Genomic DNA, 18,739 nt, shown 5'->3' with positions numbered 1-18,739 from the left:
GCGGCACTGCCAAAGGCCCAAGACGGGGCTCCGTTGTGCCCGGGAAGCCTCCCCTTGCTGGGCTGAGTTCAGGAGCATCGGCCGGGGCCCCCGAGGGCCCGGGGAGGGCGGCCTCCCCATCCCGGGCTCTGTCCTTAGTCCTGCTGCGTGGCAGGGTGCCCGTGACGGTGGTCCGGAGGGCCCGGGAAGGCGTCTCCGTGCATCGGAGCCTAGGCTGGGTCCAGGGGCCCGTCCGGGCCCCAGGTCGGGTGCCACGGCCCTGGGCCTCCGGTCCCCACCTTGCCGTTCCCTGGCGCCAGTTCCCTTTTTCGTCGGGGCACAGAGTGGCACCGGCTGGCTTGCCTCTCGTGCCCGGCCATCAGTTCTCTGGGATCCCCTCGGCCATCTGGTCTCCGGGATCCCCTCGGGCATCTGGTCTCCCGTATCCCCTCGGCCATCTGGTCTCCAGGATCGCCTCGGTCATCTGGTCTCCTGCAATGCTTTCCTATGGAAGCGACCAGATGGCCGAACTTCCCTGGAAGTCCCGATGAGGTGCCATTTGCCTCCCGGATCCCAGCGAGGGCTCCAGGAGGTCGGGTACCTTCGCGCCTTGGGTCTCCTCTGTCACTCGGTGCGCACGGATTCGAAGAAAGAGGGGTAGCCTTCCTCCGGATTACTAGGGACAAGGTATGCCCAGGCACTTCTTGCATTTCTCCGCCCAGGGGGGACCAGATGAGATGTGCCTGGGAAAAAACCTCCCTTCTCCAGGAGGCCAACGGCATGTCAAAGTACCCGGGAAGGGCTCAACGGGTCCCGGGCAGACCTCCCCCGGGCGTCCGGGGCACCCACCGGGCAGACCTCCCCCGGGGCACCCATCTCCAGGGGGCCAACGGCATGGCACAGTACCCGGGAAGGGCTCCACGGGTCCCGGGCAGACTCCCCCCGGGCGTCCGGGGCACCCATCTCCAGGAGGCCACCGGCATGGCAAATTACCCGGGAAGGGCTCCACGGGTCCCGGGCAGTCCTCCCCCCCGGGCGTACATGGTTGTCCGACAGATTCGGGCGGATGTGCTTTTACGAACCGGATCGGAATCGGCCCAAATAATAATAATCCACATTTGCAAAGCGCACAGTCACCCGTAAGGGTCGCTAGGGGCCGTCGGGAAGATTAAGCAAGCTATTGCCCAGAGTCACATGGTGCTGGGCTTTTCTGCCGCCGGCGCCGGGGATCGAACCGTGATCTCCAGATTCCGGAGTCAGCCGCCCTAGCCGCGGCGTCAGCTATTTCCCAGAGTGAAATGGTGCTGGGCTTTTCTGCCGCCGGCGCCGGGGATCGAACCGTGATCTCCAGATTCCGGAGTCAGCCGCCCCAGCCGCGGCGTCGGCTATTTCCCAGAGTGAAATAGTGCTGGGCTTTTCTGCCGCCGGCGCCGGGGATCGAACCGTGATCTCCAGATTCCGGAGTCAGCCGCCCCAGCCGCGGCGTCAGCTATTTCCCAGAGTGAAATGGTGCTGGGCTTTTCTGCCGCCGGCGCCGGGGATCGAACCGTGATCTCCAGATTCCGGAGTCAGCCGCCCCAGCCGCGGCGTCAGCTATTTCCCAGAGTGAAATGGTGCTGGGCTTTTCTGCCGCCGGCGCCGGGGATCGAACCGTGATCTCCAGATTCCGGAGTCAGCCGCGGCGTCAGCTATTTCCCAGAGTCACATGGTGCTGGGCTTTTCTGCCGCCGGCGCCGGGGATCGAACCGTGATTCCCCAGATTGGGATGTCGCAAAAATCCGGCATGGTAGGTGCTCGCCAGGACCAGGGTTGGAGACCCCTGCTCTACAGCATTTGGTGAGACAAGTGGGCCTTCTTTTATCTTCCATAAATGCAATCCTTCCCGGACCCCTTTATTATATAGCTCTTCAAGGAAAAAATATAAAGCACTTACAAAGGAGCCTCAAATACTCAAAGATGGTAGACTTCTTTAATATGGGACATATACTAAAAGCAGCACGAAAACAGAGTGCAATAGGGTCCAAAAAACTTGAGTGACCCATGAGAGTATGCATGCAAGCCTATGGTATTCCAAACTAGAGATATACGCATGCAATTTTTGTTTTTAGGAGAGAATGTGCCTGCTGAAAAAAACCTTATTTTTAAAAAGTGCATTGCAGAATATCAGGAATTTGCTGTGGGACACCTTGAAAACTTGCATACAGATTATGTGCACACACCTTGCAGTCAGTTGTTGTGGCCGAGTGGTTAAGGCGATGGACTTGAAATCCATTGGGGTCTCCCTGCGCAGGTTCGAATCCTGCCGACAACGAGAATCTTTTTAACATCGGCTACAATTTCAGAAGTTAACCTTTAGTATTTCTTCCATGTCAGTTTTATAAATAGGTGGCTTATTTTGGTGTCACTATTGCCATATCACATATTTATTATCGCTCCCCCTTTCATATCTTTGCTATAACTCTCGTCCTTCATTAGCGCTGGTGCAAACGCTTCAAATTATTATACCCTGGCTCTCTCGGTCATACCTGTGCATGCACTTGAAACTTACTTTACCAATAAAAGAAGCAAATAGAGAAATAAAATAAAAGTGCTAGCTGGATTAGGCAAACACACTTCATAAAACTGCATTTTCTTTTCTATTCTCCCCCGTGTTACTAGCTTAACTGCTCCCTGTGTAATTTCTCTTAACCTGCTGTTCCTGGAAGAGAATTTCATTTACAAGCTCTTTCTGTGTTTTTTCCTAGTCTTTTCTTTCCCTTTTCTTAGATTTGTAACTGTTCCTTTACGTGCTCTATTTAGGCGCCATTAATCTCATTTGAGCTCCTTGTACCTGCTGCTGTTTTCTCCACACCTCATACTGTCTTTTCCCTCTTTCTCTCTTTCTCTGCGGTTGGTGGCTACTTTCCAAAGCGTCTGATGCCCCAATGTTCCTTCGTCTTGTTGTCAGACGTGAATTTGAAAAGCAACAAAATTAACAAGCCTTTACCACTCACACATGGCAGAAGTTTATACTTTAATTCAATGAGCTAAGAAAAGTGTGTTGTTGGGCCCCTACGAGCCATGGTGCTTGCTTCATCATAATTAGGCATGCAGTCATTAGCCACAGCTCTGATTATGGGTCACTGAGGTCAGTTTCAATAGTTCCTCAAAAACCTAACCATGCAGTCCCCCTTAACTGTGTAGTTATCTTGCTTTACTGCTGTTTGTGTGATTAGCTGGGAGGAGCTCACGGCAGCATCCTCCCAATAAAAGTGTAGATGGTCCGTTCCTTAACTCTTTCTTGCTTCACATACAGATGGCTTGAGGAGGTACAGGGGAGATGCAGGTCTAATAAACAGAATAGAATATCTGCGCCAGGTGTGTTTCTCTGCATTGGTGTCCCATCACAGGCCCACCAGTGTATGTGTGATCTTTGACTCCTGCCAGTTCACAAGCAGGCGGCCAGGAAACGGTTTCAGCCTATCAACCACTGAGGAGATAAAGCCTTTGTATAAGGAACGAGGAAGCAATGAACACATTCAGCCTATCACAGGAGTAGCCCTGAGTGTTCCGAATTATAATTTCTTCATGTCACTGTACGTTATTGAGCCCAAGTAGCTCGCCGTGATCGTATAGTGGTTAGTACTCTGCGTTGTGGCCGCAGCAACCTCGGTTCGAATCCGAGTCACGGCATTGTGGTTGGCAATGTCACGGCAGTTGGGTTTTTCTTTTACAGAATTCCCAAATGTACCAGTTGTTTTTGTAAAATGTCTATTAAAAACAGATCCTTTTCAATATTTAAACGATCTAACAACAAATTATTTAAACACACATGATTATAAGATGTAGGTATACTGTACTTACTGACATAAATTATCGTTCTTGAACATATTTGCGGTAAGGGGAGCGGAGCTCTCCCCCAGGCCAATCAGAATGCAGATGAATGCAGTTGCAGTTGAGTGACCTGTGTTGTGGCTGTCTACAGGGAATGCACATATGTAGCTGTCTCGCAGCCCAATCCAGACGTCAATCGAAGACAGGTTTCAATGCAAATAGAGCAGTAAGTGCAGAGAAATGCTCACTCTCTAAAAATGGCATTTATACAATAGTAAGATTAAATCCAACCTCACCAGTAGATAGGATTTATCAATAAATAAATAAAGCTTCTCCTCTCTGATATGGAATTACCCCCCAAAAAGTATAAGGGAATACCCAATGCTAACCTATGAGAGGGGCAGACCTCACAGTAGTGAAAAATGTAATAGACTGTTTGATACTACTAGGACATACAAACTACCACAGTACATGTCTTACCTTTTACTTACATAGCATGATGCCCCTAGGACTACCTAGGGCCTACCTTAGGGGTTACTGATATGTAATAAAATTGGAGTTTAAGGCTTGGCAAGTAGTTTTAAATGCCAAGTCGAAGTGGCAGTACACTGCAGCACAGGCACTGCAGTAGCAGGCTTGAGACAGGTTTGAAATGCTATTTCTTTGGGCGGCACAATCAGTCCCTGGGTATATGGTATACCACTTTACAAGGGGCTTTCAAGTAAATTAAATCTGTCAGTCAGGTATACTCCAATTATACACATGATTAGGGAAGAAGCACGTGCACTTCAGCACTGATTAGTAGCGATAAAGTGATCAGAGTCCTAAGGCCAACAAAAAGATACAGCAAAATGCGGAGGTGAAAAGCAATAAGGTGGGGTTGGGACCACCTTAAGAATGCAAGGTCTAACAAAAACGAACTAAGGATAACATGAGTAAAACATCAGGTTTCTCTACAGCATTTGGTGAGACAAGTGGGCCTTCTTTTATCTTCCATAAATGCAATCCTTCCCGGACCCCTTTATTATATAGCTCTTCAAGGAAAAAATATAAAGCACTTACAAAGGAGCCTCAAATACTCAAAGATGGTAGACTTCTTTAATATGGGACATATACTAAAAGCAGCACGAAAACAGAGTGCAATAGGGTCCAAAAAACTTGAGTGACCCATGAGAGTATGCATGCAAGCCTATGGTATTCCAAACTAGAGATATACGCATGCAATTTTTGTTTTTAGGAGAGAATGTGCCTGCTGAAAAAAACCTTATTTTTAAAAAGTGCATTGCAGAATATCAGAAATTTGCTGTGGGACACCTTGAAAACTTGCATACAGATTATGTGCACACACCTTGCAGTCAGTTGTTGTGGCCGAGTGGTTAAGGCGATGGACTAGAAATCCATTGGGGTCTCCCTGCGCAGGTTCGAATCCTGCCGACAACGAGAATCTTTTTAACATCGGCTACAATTTCAGAAGTTAACCTTTAGTATTTCTTCCATGTCAGTTTTATAAATAGGTGGCTTATTTTGGTGTCACTATTGCCATATCACATATTTATTATCGCTCCCCCTTTCATATCTTTGCTATAACTCTCGTCCTTCATTAGCGCTGGTGCAAACGCTTCAAATTATTATACCCTGGCTCTCTCGGTCATACCTGTGCATGCACTTGAAACTTACTTTACCAATAAAAGAAGCAAATAGAGAAATAAAATAAAAGTGCTAGCTGGATTAGGCAAACACACTTCATAAAACTGCATTTTCTTTTCTATTCTCCCCCGTGTTACAAGCTTAACTGCTCCCTGTGTAATTTCTCTTAACCTGCTGTTCCTGGAAGAGAATTTCATCTACAAGCTCTTTCTGTGATTTTTCCTAGTCTTTTCTTTCCCTTTTCTTAGATTTGTAACTGTTCCTTTACGTGCTCTAGTTAGGCGCCATTAATCTCATTTGAGCTCCTTGTACCTGCTGCTGTTTTCTCCACACCTCATACTGTCTTTTCCCTCTTTCTCTCTTTCTCTGCGGTTGGTGGCTACTTTCCAAAGCGTCTGATGCCCCAATGTTCCTTCGTCTTGTTGTCAGACGTGAATTTGAAAAGCAACAAAATTAACAAGCCTTTACCACTCACACATGGCAGAAGTTTATACTTTAATTCAATGAGCTAAGAAAAGTGTGTTGTTGGGCCCCTACGAGCCATGGTGCTTGCTTCATCATAATTAGGCATGCAGTCATTAGCCACAGCTCTGATTATGGGTCACTGAGGTCAGTTTCAATAATTCCTCAAAAACCTAACCATGCAGTCCCCCCTAACTGTGTAGGTATCTTGCTTTACTGCTGTTTGTGTGATTAGCTGGGAGGAGCTCACGGCAGCATCCTCCCAATAAAAGTGTAGATGGACCGTTCCTTAACTCTTTCTTGCTTCACATACAGATGGCTTGAGGAGGTACAGGGGAGATGCAGGTCTAATAAACAGAATAGAATATCTGCGCCAGGTGTGTTTCTCTGCATTGGTGTCCCATCACAGGCCCGCCAGTGTATGTGTGATCTTTGACTCCTGCCAGTTCACAAGCAGGCGGCCAGGAAACGGTTTCAGCCTATCAACCACTGAGGAGATAAAGCCTTTGTATAAGGAATGAGGAAGCAATGAACACATTCAGCATATCACAGGAGTAGCCCTGAGTGTTCCGAATTATAATTTCTTCATGTCACTGTACGTTATTGAGCCCAAGTAGCTCGCCGTGATCGTATAGTGGTTAGTACTCTGCGTTGTGGCCGCAGCAACCTCGGTTCGAATCCGAGTCACGGCATTGTGGTTGGCAATGTCACGGCAGTTGGGTTTTTCTTTTACAGAATTCCCAAATGTACCAGTTGTTTTTGTAAAATGTCTATTAAAAACAGATCCTTTTCAATATTTAAACGATCTAACAACAAATTATTTAAACACACATGATTATAAGATGTAGGTATACTGTACTTACTGACATAAATTATCGTTCTTGAACATATTTGCGGTAAGGGGAGCGGAGCTCTCCCCCAGGCCAATCAGAATGCAGATGAATGCAGTTGCAGTTGAGTGACCTGTGTTGTGGCTGTCTACAGGGAATGCACATATGTAGCTGTCTCGCAGCCCAATCCAGACGTCAATCGAAGACAGGTTTCAATGCAAATAGAGCAGTAAGTGCAGAGAAATGCTCACTCTCTAAAAATGGCATTTATACAATAGTAAGATTAAATCCAACCTCACCAGTAGATAGGATTTATCAATAAATAAATAAAGCTTCTCCTCTCTGATATGGAATTACCACCCAAAAAGTATAAGGGAATACCCAATGCTAACCTATGAGAGGGGCAGACCTCACAGTAGTGAAAAATGTAATAGACTGTTTGATACTGCTAGGACATACAAACTACCACAGTACATGTCTTACCTTTTACTTACATAGCATGATGCCCCTCGGACTACCTAGGGCCTACCTTAGGGGTTACTGATATGTAATAAAATTGGAGTTTAAGGCTTGGCAAGTAGTTTTAAATGCCAAGTCGAAGTGGCAGTACACTGCAGCACAGGCACTGCAGTAGCAGGCTTGAGACAGGTTTGAAATGCTATTTCTTTGGGTGGCACAATCAGTCCCTGGGTATATGGTATACCACTTTACAAGGGGCTTTCAAGTAAATTAAATCTGTCAGTCAGGTATACTCCAATTATACACATGATTAGGGAAGAAGCACGTGCACTTCAGCACTGATTAGTAGCGATAAAGTGATCAGAGTCCTAAGGCCAACAAAAAGATACAGCAAAATGCGGAGGTGAAAAGCAATAAGGTGGGGTTGGGACCACCTTAAGAATGCAAGGTCTAACAAAAACGAACTAAGGATAACATGAGTAAAACATCAGGTTTCTCTACAGCATTTGGTGAGACAAGTGGGCCTTCTTTTATCTTCCATAAATGCAATCCTTCCCGGACCCCTTTATTATATAGCTCTTCAAGGAAAAAATATAAAGCACTTACAAAGGAGCCTCAAATACTCAAAGATGGTAGACTTCTTTAATATGGGACATATACTAAAAGCAGCATGAAAACAGAGTGCAATAGGGTCCAAAAAACTTGAGTGACCCATGAGAGTATGCATGCAAGCCTATGGTATTCCAAACTAGAGATATACGCATGCAATTTTTGTTTTTAGGAGAGAATGTGCCTGCTGAAAAAAACCTTATTTTTAAAAAGTGCATTGCAGAATATCAGGAATTTGCTGTGGGACACCTTGAAAACTTGCATACAGATTATGTGCACACACCTTGCAGTCAGTTGTTGTGGCCGAGTGGTTAAGGCGATGGACTAGAAATCCATTGGGGTCTCCCCGTGCAGGTTCGAATCCTGCCGACAACGAGAATCTTTTTAACATCGGCTACAATTTCAGAAGTTAACCTTTAGTATTTCTTCCATGTCAGTTTTATAAATAGGTGGCTTATTTTGGTGTCACTATTGCCATATCACATATTTATTATCGCTCCCCCTTTCATATCTTTGCTATAACTCTCGTCCTTCATTAGCGCTGGTGCAAACGCTTCAAAATATTATACCCTGGCTCTCTCGGTCATACCTGTGCATGCACTTGAAACTTACTTTACCAATAAAAGAAGCAAATAGAGAAATAAAATAAAAGTGCTAGCTGGATTAGGCAAACACACTTCATAAAACTGCATTTTCTATTCTATTCTCCCCCGTGTTACAAGCTTAACTGCTCCCTGTGTAATTTCCCTTAACCTGCTGTTCCTGGAAGAGAATTTCATCTACAAGCTCTTTCTGTGTTTTTTCCTAGTCTTTTCTTTCCCTTTTCTTAGATTTGTAACTGTTCCTTTACGTGCTCTATTTAGGCGCCATTAATCTCATTTGAGCTCCTTGTACCTGCTGCTGTTTTCTCCACACCTCATACTGTCTTTTCCCTCTTTCTCTCTTTCTCTGCGGTTGGTGGCTACTTTCCAAAGCGTCTGATGCCCCAATGTTCCTTCGTCTTGTTGTCAGACGTGAATTTGAAAAGCAACAAAATTAACAAGCCTTTACCACTCACACATGGCAGAAGTTTATACTTTAATTCAATGAGCTAAGAAAAGTGTGTTGTGGGGCCCCTACGAGCCATGGTGCTTGCTTCATCATAATTAGGCATGCAGTCATTAGCCACAGCTCTGATTATGGGTCACTGAGGTCAGTTTCAATAATTCCTCAAAAACCTAACCATGCAGTCCCCCCTAACTGTGTAGTTATCTTGCTTTACTGCTGTTTGTGTGATTAGCTGGGAGGAGCTCACGGCAGCATCCTCCCAATAAAAGTGTAGATGGACCGTTCCTTAACTCTTTCTTGCTTCACATACAGATGGCTTGAGGAGGTACAGGGGAGATGCAGGTCTAATAAACAGAATAGAATATCTGCGCCAGGTGTGTTTCTCTGCATTGGTGTCCCATCACAGGCCCACCAGTGTATGTGTGATCTTTGACTCCTGCCAGTTCACAAGCAGGCGGCCAGGAAACGGTTTCAGCCTATCAACCACTGAGGAGATAAAGCCTTTGTATAAGGAATGAGGAAGCAATGAACACATTCAGCCTATCACAGGAGTAGCCCTGAGTGTTCCGAATTATAATTTCTTCATGTCACTGTACGTTATTGAGCCCAAGTAGCTCGCCGTGATCGTATAGTGGTTAGTACTCTGCGTTGTGGCCGCAGCAACCTCGGTTCGAATCCGAGTCACGGCATTGTGGTTGGCAATGTCACGGCAGTTGGGTTTTTCCTTTACAGAATTCCCAAATGTACCAGTTGTTTTTGTAAAATGTCTATTAAAAACAGATCCTTTTCAATATTTAAACGATCTAACAACAAATTATTTAAACACACATGATTATAATATGTAGGTATACTGTACTTACTGACATAAATTATCGTTCTTGAACATATTTGCGGTAAGGGGAGCGGAGCTCTCCCCCAGGCCAATCAGAATGCAGATGAATGCAGTTGCAGTTGAGTGACCTGTGTTGTGGCTGTCTACAGGGAATGCACATATGTAGCTGTCTCGCAGCCCAATCCAGACGTCAATCGAAGACAGGTTTCAATGCAAATAGAGCAGTAAGTGCAGAGAAATGCTCACTCTCTAAAAATGGCATTTATACAATAGTAAGATTAAATCCAACCTCACCAGTAGATAGGATTTATCAATAAATAAATAAAGCTTCTCCTCTCTGATATGGAATTACCCCCCAAAAAGTATAAGGGAATACCCAATGCTAACCTATGAGAGGGGCAGACCTCACAGTAGTGAAAAATGTAATAGACTGTTTGATACTACTAGGACATACAAACTACCACAGTACATGTCTTACCTTTTACGTACATAGCATGATGCCCCTAGGACTACCTAGGGCCTACCTTAGGGGTTACTGATATGTAATAAAATTGGAGTTTAAGGCTTGGCAAGTAGTTTTAAATGCCAAGTCGAAGTGGCAGTACACTGCAGCACAGGCACTGCAGTAGCAGGCTTGAGACAGGTTTGAAATGCTATTTCTTTGGGCGGCACAATCAGTCCCTGGGTATATGGTATACCACTTTACAAGGGACTTTCAAGTAAATTAAATCTGTCAGTCAGGTATACTCCAATTATACACATGATTAGGGAAGAAGCACGTGCACTTCAGCACTGATTAGTAGCGATAAAGTGATCAGAGTCCTACGGCCAACAAAAAGATACAGCAAAATGCGGAGGTGAAAAGCAATAAGGTGGGGTTGGGACCACCTTAAGAATGCAAGGTCTAACAAAAACGAACTAAGGATAACATGAGTAAAACATCAGGTTTCTCTACAGCATTTGGTGAGACAAGTGGGCCTTCTTTTATCTTCCATAAATGCAATCCTTCCCGGACCCCTTTATTATATAGCTCTTCAAGGAAAAAATATAAAGCACTTACAAAGGAGCCTCAAATACTCAAAGATGGTAGACTTCTTTAATATGGGACATATACTAAAAGCAGCATGAAAACAGAGTGCAATAGGGTCCAAAAAACTTGAGTGACCCATGAGAGTATGCATGCAAGCCTATGGTATTCCAAACTAGAGATATACGCATGCAATTTTTGTTTTTAGGAGAGAATGTGTCTGCTGAAAAAAACCTTATTTTTAAAAAGTGCATTGCAGAATATCAGGAATTTGCTGTGGGACACCTTGAAAACTTGCATACAGATTATGTGCACACACCTTGCAGTCAGTTGTTGTGGCCGAGTGGTTAAGGCGATGGACTAGAAATCCATTGGGGTCTCCCCGTGCAGGTTCGAATCCTGCCGACAACGAGAATCTTTTTAACATCGGCTACAATTTCAGAAGTTAACCTTTAGTATTTCTTCCATGTCAGTTTTATAAATAGGTGGCTTATTTTGGTGTCACTATTGCCATATCACATATTTATTATCGCTCCCCCTTTCATATCTTTGCTATAACTCTCGTCCTTCATTAGCGCTGGTGCAAACGCTTCAAAATATTATACCCTGGCTCTCTCGGTCATACCTGTGCATGCACTTGAAACTTACTTTACCAATAAAAGAAGCAAATAGAGAAATAAAATAAAAGTGCTAGCTGGATTAGGCAAACACACTTCATAAAACTGCATTTTCTTTTCTATTCTCCCCCGTGTTACAAGCTTAACTGCTCCCTGTGTAATTTCCCTTAACCTGCTGTTCCTGGAAGAGAATTTCATCTACAAGCTCTTTCTGTGTTTTTTCCTAGTCTTTTCTTTCCCTTTTCTTAGATTTGTAACTGTTCCTTTACGTGCTCTATTTAGGCGCCATTAATCTCATTTGAGCTCCTTGTACCTGCTGCTGTTTTCTCCACACCTCATACTGTCTTTTCCCTCTTTCTCTCTTTCTCTGCGGTTGGTGGCTACTTTCCAAAGCGTCTGATGCCCCAATGTTCCTTCGTCTTGTTGTCAGACGTGAATTTGAAAAGCAACAAAATTAACAAGCCTTTACCACTCACACATGGCAGAAGTTTATACTTTAATTCAATGAGCTAAGAAAAGTGTGTTGTGGGGCCCCTACGAGCCATGGTGCTTGCTTCATCATAATTAGGCATGCAGTCATTAGCCACAGCTCTGATTATGGGTCACTGAGGTCAGTTTCAATAATTCCTCAAAAACCTAACCATGCAGTCCCCCCTAACTGTGTAGTTATCTTGCTTTACTGCTGTTTGTGTGATTAGCTGGGAGGAGCTCACGGCAGCATCCTCCCAATAAAAGTGTAGATGGACCGTTCCTTAACTCTTTCTTGCTTCACATACAGATGGCTTGAGGAGGTACAGGGGAGATGCAGGTCTAATAAACAGAATAGAATATCTGCGCCAGGTGTGTTTCTCTGCATTGGTGTCCCATCACAGGCCCACCAGTGTATGTGTGATCTTTGACTCCTGCCAGTTCACAAGCAGGCGGCCAGGAAACGGTTTCAGCCTATCAACCACTGAGGAGATAAAGCCTTTGTATAAGGAATGAGGAAGCAATGAACACATTCAGCCTATCACAGGAGTAGCGCTGAGTGTTCCGAATTATAATTTCTTCATGTCACTGTACGTTATTGAGCCCAAGTAGCTCGCCGTGATCGTATAGTGGTTAGTACTCTGCGTTGTGGCCGCAGCAACCTCGGTTCGAATCCGAGTCACGGCATTGTGGTTGGCAATGTCACGGCAGTTGGGTTTTTCCTTTACAGAATTCCCAAATGTACCAGTTGTTTTTGTAAAATGTCTATTAAAAACAGATCCTTTTCAATATTTAAACGATCTAACAACAAATTATTTAAACACACATGATTATAAGATGTAGGTATACTGTACTTACTGACATAAATTATCGTTCTTGAACATATTTGCGGTAAGGGGAGCGGAGCTCTCCCCCAGGCCAATCAGAATGCAGATGAATGCAGTTGCAGTTGAGTGACCTGTGTTGTGGCTGTCTACAGGGAATGCACATATGTAGCTGTCTCGCAGCCCAATCCAGACGTCAATCGAAGACAGGTTTCAATGCAAATAGAGCAGTAAGTGCAGAGAAATGCTCACTCTCTAAAAATGGCATTTATACAATAGTAAGATTAAATCCAACCTCACCAGTAGATAGGATTTATCAATAAATAAATAAAGCTTCTCCTCTCTGATATGGAATTACCCCCCAAAAAGTATAAGGGAATACCCAATGCTAACCTATGAGAGGGGCAGACCTCACAGTAGTGAAAAATGTAATAGACTGTTTGATACTACTAGGACATACAAACTACCACAGTACATGTCTTACCTTTTACGTACATAGCATGATGCCCCTAGGACTACCTAGGGCCTACCTTAGGGGTTACTGATATGTAATAAAATTGGAGTTTAAGGCTTGGCAAGTAGTTTTAAATGCCAAGTCGAAGTGGCAGTACACTGCAGCACAGGCACTGCAGTAGCAGGCTTGAGACAGGTTTGAAATGCTATTTCTTTGGGCGGCACAATCAGTCCCTGGGTATATGGTATACCACTTTACAAGGGACTTTCAAGTAAATTAAATCTGTCAGTCAGGTATACTCCAATTATACACATGATTAGGGAAGAAGCACGTGCACTTCAGCACTGATTAGTAGCGATAAAGTGATCAGAGTCCTAAGGCCAACAAAAAGATACAGCAAAATGCGGAGGTGAAAAGCAATAAGGTGGGGTTGGGACCACCTTAAGAATGCAAGGTCTAACAAAAACGAACTAAGGATAACATGAGTAAAACATCAGGTTTCTCTACAGCATTTGGTGAGACAAGTGGGCCTTCTTTTATCTTCCATAAATGCAATCCTTCCCGGACCCCTTTATTATATAGCTCTTCAAGGAAAAAATATAAAGCACTTACAAAGGAGCCTCAAATACTCAAAGATGGTAGACTTCTTTAATATGGGACATATACTAAAAGCAGCACGAAAACAGAGTGCAATAGGGTCCAAAAAACTTGAGTGACCCATGAGAGTATGCATGCAAGCCTATGGTATTCCAAACTAGAGATATACGCATGCAATTTTTGTTTTTAGGAGAGAATGTGTCTGCTGAAAAAAACCTTATTTTTAAAAAGTGCATTGCAGAATATCAGGAATTTGCTGTGGGACACCTTGAAAACTTGCATACAGATTATGTGCACACACCTTGCAGTCAGTTGTTGTGGCCGAGTGGTTAAGGCGATGGACTAGAAATCCATTGGGGTCTCCCCGCGCAGGTTTGAATCCTGCCGACAACGAGAATCTTTTTAACATCGGCTAAAATTTCAGAAGTTAACCTTTAGTATTTCTTCCATGTCAGTTTTATAAATAGGTGGCTTATTTTGGTGTCACTATTGCCATATCACATATTTATTATCGCTCCCCCTTTCATATCTTTGCTATAACTCTCGTCCTTCATTAGCGCTGGTGCAAACGCTTCAAATTATTATACCCTGGCTCTCTCGGTCATACCTGTGCATGCACTTGAAACTTACTTTACCAATAAAAGAAGCAAATAGAGAAATAAAATAAAAGTGCTAGCTGGATTAGGCAAACACACTTCATAAAACTGCATTTTCTTTTCTATTCTCCCCCGTGTTACAAGCTTAACTGCTCCCTGTGTAATTTCTCTTAACCTGCTGTTCCTGGAAGAGAATTTCATCTACAAGCTCTTTCTGTGTTTTTTCCTAGTCTTTTCTTTCCCTTTTCTTAGATTTGTAACTGTTCCTTTACGTGCTCTATTTAGGCGCCATTAATCTCATTTGAGCTCCTTGTACCTGCTGCTGTTTTCTCCACACCTCATACTGTCTTTTCCCTCTTTCTCTCTTTCTCTGCGGTTGGTGGCTACTTTCCAAAGCGTCTGATGCCCCAATGTTCCTTCGTCTTGTTGTCAGACGTGAATTTGAAAAGCAACAAAATTAACAAGCCTTTACCACTCACACATGGCAGAAGTTTATACTTTAATTCAATGAGCTAAGAAAAGTGTGTTGTGGGGCCCCTACGAGCCATGGTGCTTGCTTCATCATAATTAGGCATGCAGTCATTAGCCACAGCTCTGATTATGGGTCACTGAGGTCAGTTTCAATAATTCCTCAAAAACCTAACCATGCAGTCCCCCCTAACTGTGTAGTTATCTTGCTTTACTGCTGTTTGTGTGATTAGCTGGGAGGAGCTCACGGCAGCATCCTCCCAATAAAAGTGTAGATGGACCGTTCCTTAACTCTTTCTTGCTTCACATACAGATGGCTTGAGGAGGTACAGGGGAGATGCAGGTCTAATAAACAGAATAGAATATCTGCGCCAGGTGTGTTTCTCTGCATTGGTGTCCCATCACAGGCCCACCAGTGTATGTGTGATCTTTGACTCCTGCCAGTTCACAAGCAGGCGGCCAGGAAATGGTTTCAGCCTATCAACCACTGAGGAGATAAAACCTTTGTATAAGGAATGAGGAAGCAATGAACACATTCAGCCTATCACAGGAGTAGCCCTGAGTGTTCCGAATTATAATTTCTTCATGTCACTGTACGTTATGGAGCCCAAGTAGCTCGCCGTGATCGTATAGTGGTTAGTACTCTGCGTTGTGGCCGCAGCAACCTCGGTTCGAATCCGAGTCACGGCATTGTGGTTGGCAATGTCACAGCAGTTGGGTTTTTCCTTTACAGAATTCCCAAATGTACCAGTTGTTTTTGTAAAATGTCTATTAAAAACAGATCCTTTTCAATATTTAAACAATCTAACAACAAATTATTTAAACACACATGATTATAAGATGTAGGTATACTGTACTTACTGACATAAATTATCGTTCTTGAACATATTTGCGGTAAGGGGAGCGGAGCTCTCCCCCAGGCCAATCAGAATGCAGATGAATGCAGTTGCAGTTGAGTGACCTGTGTTGTGGCTGTCTACAGGGAATGCACATATGGAGCTGTCTCGCAGCCCAATCCAGACGTCAATCGAAGACAGGTTTCAATGCAAATAGAGCAGTAAGTGCAGAGAAATGCTCACTCTCTAAAAATGGCATTTATACAATAGTAAGATTAAATCCAACCTCACCAGTAGATAGGATTTATCAATAAATAAATAAAGCTTCTCCTCTCTGATATGGAATTACCCCCCAAAAAGTATAAGGGAATACCCAATGCTAACCTATGAGAGGGGCAGACCTCACAGTAGTGAAAAATGTAATAGACTGTTTGATACTACTAGAACATACAAACTACCACAGTACATGTCTTACCTTTTACTTACATAGCATGATGCCCCTAGGACTACCTAGGGCCTACCTTAGGGGTTACTGATATGTAATAAAATTGGAGTTTAAGGCTTGGCAAGTAGTTTTAAATGTCAAGTCGAAGTGGCAGTACACTGCAGCACAGGCACTGCAGTAGCAGGCTTGAGACAGGTTTGAAATGCTATTTCTTTGGGCGGCACAATCAGTCCCTGGGTATATGGTATACCACTTTACAAGGGGCTTTCAAGTAAATTAAATCTGTCAGTCAGGTATACTCCAATTATACACATGATTAGGGAAGAAGCACGTGCACTTCAGCACTGATTAGTAGCGATAAAGTGATCAGAGTCCTAAGGCCAACAAAAAGATACAGCAAAATGCGGAGGTGAAAAGCAATAAGGTGGGGTTGGGACCACCTTAAGAATGCAAGGTCTAACAAAAACGAACTAAGGATAACATGAGTAAAACATCAGGTTTCTCTACAGCATTTGGTGAGACAAGTGGGCCTTCTTTTATCTTCCATAAATGCAATCCTTCCCGGACCCCTTTATTATATAGCTCTTCAAGGAAAAAATATAAAGCACTTACAAAGGAGCCTCAAATACTCAAAGATGGTAGACTTCTTTAATATGGGACATATACTAAAAGCAGCACGAAAACAGAGTGCAATAGGGTCCAAAAAACTTGAGTGACCCATGAGAGTATGCATGCAAGCCTATGGTATTCCAAACTAGAGATATACGCATGCAATTTTTGTTTTTAGGAGAGAATGTGCCTGCTGAAAAAAACCTTATTTTTAAAAAGTGCATTGCAGAATATCAGGAATTTGCTGTGGGACACCTTGAAAACTTGCATACAGATTATGTGCACACACCTTGCAGTCAGTTGTTGTGGCCGAGTGGTTAAGGCGATGGACTAGAAATCCATTGGGGTCTCCCCGCGCAGGTTCGAATCCTGCCGACAACGAGAATCTTTTTAACATCGGCTACAATTTCAGAAGTTAACCTTTAGTATTTCTTCCATGTCAGTTTTATAAATAGGTGGCTTATTTTGGTGTCACTATTGCCATATCACATATTTATTATCGCTCCCCCTTTCATATCTTTGCTATAACTCTCGTCCTTCATTAGCGCTGGTGCAAACGCTTCAAATTATTATACCCTGGCTCTCTCGGTCATACCTGTGCATGCACTTGAAACTTACTTTACCAATAAAAGAAGCAAATAGAGAAATAAAATAAAAGTGCTAGCTGGATTAGGCAAACACACTTCATAAAACTGCATTTTCTTTTCTATTCTCCCCCGTGTTACAAGCTTAACTGCTCCCTGTGTAATTTCTCTTAACCTGCTGTTCCTGGAAGAGAATTTCAACTACAAGCTCTTTCTGTGTTTTTTCCTAGTCTTTTCTTTCCCTTTTCTTAGATTTGTAACTGTTCCTTTACGTGCTCTATTTAGGCGCCATTAATCTCATTTGAGCTCCTTGTACCTGCTGCTGTTTTCTCCACACCTCATACTGTCTTTTCCCTCTTTCTCTCTTTCTCTGCGGTTGGTGGCTACTTTCCAAAGCGTCTGATGCCCCAATGTTCCTTCGTCTTGTTGTCAGACTGAATTTGAAAAGCAACAAAATTAACAAGCCTTTACCACTCACACATGGCAGAAGTTTATACTTTAATTCAATGAGCTAAGAAAAGTGTGTTGTGGGGCCCCTACGAGCCATGGTGCTTGCTTCATCATAATTAGGCATGCAGTCATTAGCCACAGCTCTGATTATGGGTCACTGAGGTCAGTTTCAATAATTCCTCAAAAACCTAACCATGCAGTCCCCCCTAACTGTGTAGTTATCTTGCTTTACTGCTGTTTGTGTGATTAGCTGGGAGGAGCTCACGGCAGCATCCTCCCAATAAAAGTGTAGATGGACCGTTCCTTAACTCTTTCTTGCTTCACATACAGATGGCTTGAGGAGGTACAGGGGAGATGCAGGTCTAATAAACAGAATAGAATATCTGCGCCAGGTGTGTTTCTCTGCATTGGTGTCCCATCACAGGCCCACCAGTGTATGTGTGATCTTTGACTCCTGCCAGTTCACAAGCAGGCGGCCAGGAAACGGTTTCAGCCTATCAACCACTGAGGAGATAAAACCTTTGTTTAAGGAATGAGGAAGCAATGAACACATTCAGCCTATCACAGGAGTAGCCCTGAGTGTTCCGAATTATAATTTCTTCATGTCATTGTACGTTATTGAGCCCAAGTAGCTCGCCTTGATCGTATAGTGGTTAGTACTCTGCGTTGTGGCCGCAGCAACCTCGGTTCGAATCCGAGTCACGGCATTGTGGTTGGCAATGTCACGGCAGTTGGGTTTTTCCTTTACAGAATTCCCAAATGTACCAGTTGTTTTTGTAAAATGTCTATTAAAAACAGATCCTTTTCAATATTTAAACGATCTAACAACAAATTATTTAAACACACATGATTATAATATGTAGGTATACTGTACTTACTGACATAAATTATCGTTCTTGAACATATTTGCGGTAAGGGGAGCGGAGCTCTCCCCCAGGCCAATCAGAATGCAGATGAATGCAGTTGCAGTTGAGTGACCTGTGTTGTGGCTGTCTACAGGGAATGCACATATGTAGCTGTCTCGCAGCCCAATCCAGACGTCAATCGAAGACAGGTTTCAATGCAAATAGAGCAGTAAGTGCAGAG

At 43.7% G+C, this 18,739-nt stretch overlaps 11 non-coding genes across 11 annotated transcripts; all 11 read left to right on the top strand.

The window, feature by feature from the left end:
- Window positions 1-2,208: 2,208 nt before the first annotated feature.
- On the top strand, window positions 2,209-2,290 carry TRNAS-UGA (transfer RNA serine (anticodon UGA)). The gene has a single exon. It is a non-coding gene; the product is annotated as a tRNA-Ser (tRNA).
- A 1,289-nt stretch (window positions 2,291-3,579) lies between these two features.
- TRNAH-GUG (transfer RNA histidin (anticodon GUG)) lies at window positions 3,580-3,651 on the top strand. Its single transcript has one exon. It is a non-coding gene; the product is annotated as a tRNA-His (tRNA).
- A 1,499-nt stretch (window positions 3,652-5,150) lies between these two features.
- On the top strand, window positions 5,151-5,232 carry TRNAS-AGA (transfer RNA serine (anticodon AGA)). The gene has a single exon. It is a non-coding gene; the product is annotated as a tRNA-Ser (tRNA).
- A 1,289-nt stretch (window positions 5,233-6,521) lies between these two features.
- On the top strand, window positions 6,522-6,593 carry TRNAH-GUG (transfer RNA histidin (anticodon GUG)). Its single transcript has one exon. It is a non-coding gene; the product is annotated as a tRNA-His (tRNA).
- A 1,499-nt stretch (window positions 6,594-8,092) lies between these two features.
- TRNAS-AGA (transfer RNA serine (anticodon AGA)) lies at window positions 8,093-8,174 on the top strand. Its single transcript has one exon. It is a non-coding gene; the product is annotated as a tRNA-Ser (tRNA).
- Window positions 8,175-9,463: 1,289 nt separating this feature from the next.
- TRNAH-GUG (transfer RNA histidin (anticodon GUG)) lies at window positions 9,464-9,535 on the top strand. Its single transcript has one exon. It is a non-coding gene; the product is annotated as a tRNA-His (tRNA).
- Window positions 9,536-11,034: 1,499 nt separating this feature from the next.
- TRNAS-AGA (transfer RNA serine (anticodon AGA)) lies at window positions 11,035-11,116 on the top strand. Its single transcript has one exon. It is a non-coding gene; the product is annotated as a tRNA-Ser (tRNA).
- Window positions 11,117-12,405: 1,289 nt separating this feature from the next.
- TRNAH-GUG (transfer RNA histidin (anticodon GUG)) lies at window positions 12,406-12,477 on the top strand. The gene has a single exon. It is a non-coding gene; the product is annotated as a tRNA-His (tRNA).
- Window positions 12,478-13,976: 1,499 nt separating this feature from the next.
- Window positions 13,977-14,058, top strand: TRNAS-AGA (transfer RNA serine (anticodon AGA)). The gene has a single exon. It is a non-coding gene; the product is annotated as a tRNA-Ser (tRNA).
- A 1,289-nt stretch (window positions 14,059-15,347) lies between these two features.
- TRNAH-GUG (transfer RNA histidin (anticodon GUG)) lies at window positions 15,348-15,419 on the top strand. The gene has a single exon. It is a non-coding gene; the product is annotated as a tRNA-His (tRNA).
- Window positions 15,420-16,918: 1,499 nt separating this feature from the next.
- On the top strand, window positions 16,919-17,000 carry TRNAS-AGA (transfer RNA serine (anticodon AGA)). The gene has a single exon. It is a non-coding gene; the product is annotated as a tRNA-Ser (tRNA).
- Window positions 17,001-18,739: the final 1,739 nt, after the last annotated feature.

The sequence above is a fragment of the Lissotriton vulgaris genome, chromosome 1_1 (genome assembly GCF_964263255.1).
Source record: "Lissotriton vulgaris chromosome 1_1, aLisVul1.2, whole genome shotgun sequence".
Classification (NCBI taxonomy): domain Eukaryota; kingdom Metazoa; phylum Chordata; class Amphibia; order Caudata; family Salamandridae; genus Lissotriton; species Lissotriton vulgaris.
Note: the sequence above shows the minus strand (reverse complement) of the source record. Positions and strands in the feature narration are given on the sequence as shown.